Below are 6000 nucleotides of genomic sequence, written 5' to 3' on the forward strand. Positions count from 1 at the left end.
ATGACGACAGCCCTTCACACGTGCCCTGCTTGGCTTGTAATTCATGGCTCGCTGAAGAGAAAAGAGGAAGCTGAGGTTATCGCTGCTACGCATCGGCTGCTGCTGCTTTTTGGAAAATTCTTTTTAAGGCAGTAATCATTTTATACAGAGATAAATCCAGCTGAGCAACGTTAAAAGGAAGACAGCATTTAACACAAAAGCAGAAAAAAAAGACAGTGTGATGCAAAAGACAGACGCGATGGTTGTTCTAGATTTGCATCTTCCCACTCGGGCCCTCGTGTCAGTGAAGAAGCACGGGATGTTCTCCGCAAATACCCAAGTAAAGCCAAACCCATCGAGAACGTTAGGTGAATGGGGCCATGCAGTGGGAATGATCTCATCTTTTCGGATAGGTAGTGTGAAATGGGAGCTGATGAGCACGCAGCTCTCCCAACCGTAGGGCGGCATACCGGTTGATGGTTTAGGTGCTAACTATTCTTCCACTGAGGCAAAAAAAGAGATGATTGTTCTGGGTTTAAAAGGTATAGCAGGGCTGTTAGGAAGCTAATAGTCATCGCTGTAAGTCAGGTCTGATTCAGCTTTACTATCGCTTGGAAGGACTGCTGGAGAACAGCCTCTCCCAGGAAAGCCTGGAGGTTAGAAAAGCCACTGGGGAGTCCGAAGTCACAGGCTTCTGCAGGGCCAGAGTATTGCTCCAGGCAGATTTTGGTGCGAAAGGTGTTGCGAGGGAGGCCCTTGGCCGAGGCTGGTGGGGCTGCCTCTTGGCGTGCATAACCACCCTGGACATACTGAAGACCTTGCTTGGTCCAGCCACCTCTGCATAGCGCTCCGGGGAGCCTTGCGAGTAGGAGCGTTACACGGGGATAACGCAGAACTGACTATACGCATAAAAATATGCATAGTGCAGAACTGACTATAGGCATGCGGTGCCACGCAGCTGCACGCGAGCGCAGTGCGAGCGGAGAGGAGCGGTAATGGCGCGCTGCGCTGTCCCAGCGCTCGGACCAGGGCACTGGCTGCATCTCTCGGCCCCTTTGGGCTGCTGTCCCCCTCGGGCGGGATGCACGCTGGTAGCGGGCATGCGGGCAGGGAGGCAAGCCCATGCTGAGCCCCCCCGGGGCCTCCTGGCTTTCAGGACCTGGTTCTGCTGCCTGGCAGACACCTGGGGAGCTCGGTGCTCATCCTGGGTAACGCAAGGGGGCAAATGCCTGCTCCAAACTCCAGCCCAGCTGCCTGAAAGTCACCGGTCTTGTCTTCATCAGAGGGTTGCGTTTCCATGGCCGCATGAGCGAGCCAGCTCAGCCTCTCCGGGCGGAGGAGGAGGGCAGAGACCGAGAAGCCTGGCTAGCTCCTGGCCCCTGAGGTCCACCACGACCTCACCCCAGGTTTTGGTGGCACCGAGATCTTATTCCATCTTGCAGCTTCAGCTTTTCTCAGGTTGCTCTGGTGCCTGCTCTGTGTGTCCCGATGTCAGACAGATTAAGACGCGTTCAGCGTGTTCAGCTCTAGTTTAGTGCTTTTCCTGTAGTTACCTGGTGAGTGTATTTATCTCCGGCGAGTATATTTGCCTCGGTGTATTCACGTCGGTGATACGGCTGTTCTAGAAATGGCTACTGTGTTTGCTGCTGGATGTAAAATGCAAGAGCTACTGAACAAAAAAGCTTGATAGGAAGAAAAATTATAGTTATTCATTTAAATCAAAGAGGCCCCTTTCCCCTTGTTCTGATTTCCCCCCTTTTGTGCTTTACAGTTGCTGTAATATTTACGTGATTTTAGATATATTTGCCAGCATTTTGGTATGGTTCATACAAGAAGATTGATCCGTCACGGGTGAACTCTGGCACATACTGCAAAGGCGAAAAACCTTTGTGCGAATCCGCTTTGGGTCACCGTCTCTGCCCCAAACGGGCTCACGATGGGCCAGTCCCTTCTTCCCTCTCCAGTATCAGGCTGCCGGGAGAGGGCAGGTGCAGGCAGCTGCCCGCAGCCCCCCGGAACATCAGAAACCTGCCACGCACAGGTAAGAAACCTAAAGCCACCAAAGAAAAGCAGAAAAGCGTAATATCAAATGACCTCGCAGCATGTTTAGCGCCTGCTCATTGAAGTTACGGCAGCAGAAATGTAACGCAAATTCGCCGCGTTTCGAGGTGTGACCACGAACTAACAGCGACATCCGGATACCTGCCATGCTCACGGACTCTTAAAACATGAATCTAGCGCCACAGCTCGAGCCCCTTTCGCTGTTTCTAAGTGCTGTGTCTCTGCTTGCTCCTGGAGCTGACTTGCAGGATTTCTAGTGTGCGTCCAAAGAAGACTGATAAAGAAAATCAAGTGGAGATGCACTTTTTTCTCTGACTTCTCGGAGCAACAGAGGCAGGTGAGCCGGTACTCCTCACAGGTGGCCCAGCAGCCGAGCAGGCGGTGGCAGTTGGGTTCTGCAGCCCTGGTATCACTTCCTAAAATCAAGAGTAGGGTTTTTTCATGCTTTTTATTGCCAAGCTGCAGCCTGCCAGGTAGTTTGCTGCAGCAGAGGTGACATCTGGTCAAGGGTTTATGAGGCTTTTGTCCTCCTTCTAGAGTTAGGGGTGCATGGAGCAGGAAGCTTAGTCAGCCCAGCGCGCATTTTAAGTCCTTTTCCAGATTTTTTGTGTTTGGACTTGAGGTGTGTTCTTATTAGGCTGATTTTTAATCTACTTGAATGCATTTTCAAGCTCGCAGATGAACACGTACCTTTTTGTGTGCTGGCACGTGCATCCAGGCACTTTGAACGTTTAACCCATGAATGTCAGGCTCGAGCTGCTGCCGATTCCCTTAGCGTGCCTCTGCAGTGAACCTCCGGTGGCTCTCCACCCGCTCCCATCAGCCAGCGTTACCAGGGGATCTGCTGATTGCATCCTGATATTCACATTCAGGGAAAGACAGTTTATGTCAATACATAGTGGTGAACCGCCTTCTGAGACACTAATCCAGCAAATCCTACAGACCCAGTGTTTTCTGTTATTTTTGACGTTCCATAGGTCAGAGGCTTGTAAGTGCATAGAGCATGCTGCTACAGGGCCTTCTGCTTCAGAGAGGGTAGCTGCTAATAAGGCTTCGGGGTTTCCCTTTGCATCCCTAGGAACTGAATTAGAAATAAAGCTATAACCTTGTATTAGGCTAAGCTTGATTAATGAGGTAGGCCCCCCTACGTGCTGCAAGGAGCGACAGTCACCTGGGAGCCTCTGGCTACGATGCCTTGCTGCGCCTGCTTTCAGGAGGAGAGTGCCTCTTGCTCCTGGCAGAGCTCTCCGTGGGGTCGCAGTCCCTTCAGAACGTCAGCAGTGCCTTGCTCCTTTGCAAGCGAGTCTTTTTTTTGCTCTGCTGCAGCCTGAGGTGAGCTCGCTGTTTGACGAAAGAGGTGCATCGCCCCAAACCAGCATGAGCCGCCACACGTCTGGAGTTACTGTCTCCAGACTGGTGCCATGGGATGTGACTACAGGGTGTGCAGGTGGCAGAGCAGAGCAAGTTCTCCTGTATCTGCTTGCCAAAGATAGTGCGGGAGTTGCGTACAAGCAGAGACGCATCGCAGGAGATTGGCTTCCTCACTCTTGTATCTCCCTTGTATCTCATGGGAATTTGAAGACCTGAGAGAAAAGGATATAGCCTGCTGCCAGCTGTGAAGGACAGCTCCTATAGATTGTTGACACAGGGCAAGGAAAAGGGTTTGAGAGGTCCCCAGAGCTGTGGGACCCTGGCTGTGGGGTGTACCGAACTGTTCGGCTGCCCTGTAGGTGTGTACCTGTATTAACCCTGCGGTGTGACGCTCTGCTAACGCAAGCCCAAATCTAAACGAGTCGTCAAATGTCCTGGTTAGGTGCAGAGGGTGGGAGGCAGAAGAAATTAGATGTTTCATGGGTTTTTAGGCACAGCTTTGGAAACTGAGGATCTAGCGGAGCAAGTGAGCAGGAGTGAAGTGCAAATCTACTTAATAATAAAAATTATTAACACTAAGACATCGTTCCAGTGCTTTGTGATAGAAAAAATAATTAGCCTATAGCACAAACAAATGGAAGATCATGGATGATTAAAATTATAATTAAAGCACGGGAATGATGCTGGCACCACAGACATCTCTGCAGACTATTTGAACAGTGCGTTAAACAAAGTCAATCATTTCTTCATAATAATGGTATTTACAGGAGCACAATGGGAATGAATGCAAGGCATTTCACTGCAGGCAGCCTCGTGTTTTAAAACATACTCACAGTATTAACATCCAGAAAGAATAGGTACGGTCTGAGTTGAAAAAATGGTTAATGCTACAGTTCAATTTTCAGATGCCAGGCTTTAGTATAATAAGCAGCAGCAAAGAAAATGAAAATGAGGGAGGACATTGAACAAGGGCTTTTAAAAGCAGATTTCCTATAGAGACTTTAGAGCAGGATGATTTTGATTATGTTGCTGTACTAGATAAAATGAAGCTGGGGGGATTCATAATTATAAACGTCTATAATCCATGAAAAACAATTTAAAGATAAGGTGATAGAATATTATTAGCAACTTCAGGCAAAGCTTTCCTATTTGTGGTCATTATTCGTCGTCATCTTTGGATCTAATTAAAAAAAAAAGACAAGATATAGCTCTGTTTCAGCAAACAGCAGGAAAGGAAAAACTGAGATTTTTCTTTTGCTTTCAAGGGATAAACTCCCTTCTAACCGGATGATTTTTTTTTCTTTTTTGTGAAAAAAGGAGGCTTCAAAATTGGGCTACAAATGCATTAGTAGCCCTGGGAAACTTTAAAAGGTATTAGAAAAGAGTAAGGAGTGCCATCCCAAGCTGTGCCACACCCTGCAATATTGTGAGGAGGTGATCGGGTGCTCCATTTCCATTTTCTGTTTTAAGGATAAACAGGGGACACTCAAAGAGATGAAAACCAAGAAGAGCTAGACCAGTCAAAAAGATGTTGAGAATTAATTTGTGTAAATCCTTGCCACAAAATCAAAGAGGGCGGTATGGTGCAGGAGAGACCATAAAGTGAAGTTCTCAGTCCTTGCCATTGAGTTGTACCAGCCCCATGACGTGGGGCTGCCTCTTCTCTAATGGGTTTAAGAATTGCGTTTGCTGTTTGGTATTTTTCTGGAAGAACCTGTTATCATTTCTCGTTTGTTTTATTCCAAGCACTTGGTACTGTTCGCTTACAATTTTGGGTTGTTAGTCTGCTCCATGATGAGAGTTCCCATACTCCAGTTACCTGATTTTAATAAAAAACCCCCACCCAACAGATCAAATATGTAGATCTTTTCATCTGTTTTTCATTCACAGGTACAGATCCAGCTGATAGTGAGGCTGAGCTAGCAAAGCTTCATTGTGTGCTTGGAAAACCCACGTCTCTGCTCTTCCCAGTTTCCCAGCCGAGCACTGCGAGAGCCTCGGCACGCAGCCGAGAGCTTCCACCGCAAGGCAGAGGCCTGAAATCAGCAGTTCCTTCTAAAAAAAGTACCGGTGCCCTCCAAGGCTGATTTGGACAGCGGTGGTAGATGTGGAGCAATGCCAGGATCAGTCCACCTCACTAGTCACGGGAATAAATTTACCCCAGTTTCTACGATTCATCTCTCATTAGCGAGGCGGAGTGAAGGAGCTGCTTTGCGCTGGGCCCTATCCAGCAGTGTCATCCGTCGGTATGTCTGTGATGGTCCATACCGCGGGAACCAGGAGAACTTTGTTGACAGGGAGGCTAAGCTGCTTGATTTTGGGTGTATCACACCTTGCTTTGGGCAGGTTGTGGGGACAGATGCTGATCTCCGTTATACCAGTGGAACGTTGATTATGGTTGAGTTACTCCAAGCTAGAACAGCACGTGTTCTAGGACCAGAGACAGGTGAGGTTTTAGCCATGTTTCCAGGCATATCTACCAGAAAACATAAACCCGCAACTAGTAAGGCCTTTGTTTTGCATGCAAAGCTGTCAAACACTGGGCATACAGAAGACAAGGGCAAGGGACCTTAAGGAGGTTACAGAGAT

Source organism: Balearica regulorum, chromosome 6 (assembly GCF_011004875.1).
Source record: "Balearica regulorum gibbericeps isolate bBalReg1 chromosome 6, bBalReg1.pri, whole genome shotgun sequence".
NCBI lineage: Eukaryota > Metazoa > Chordata > Aves > Gruiformes > Gruidae > Balearica > Balearica regulorum.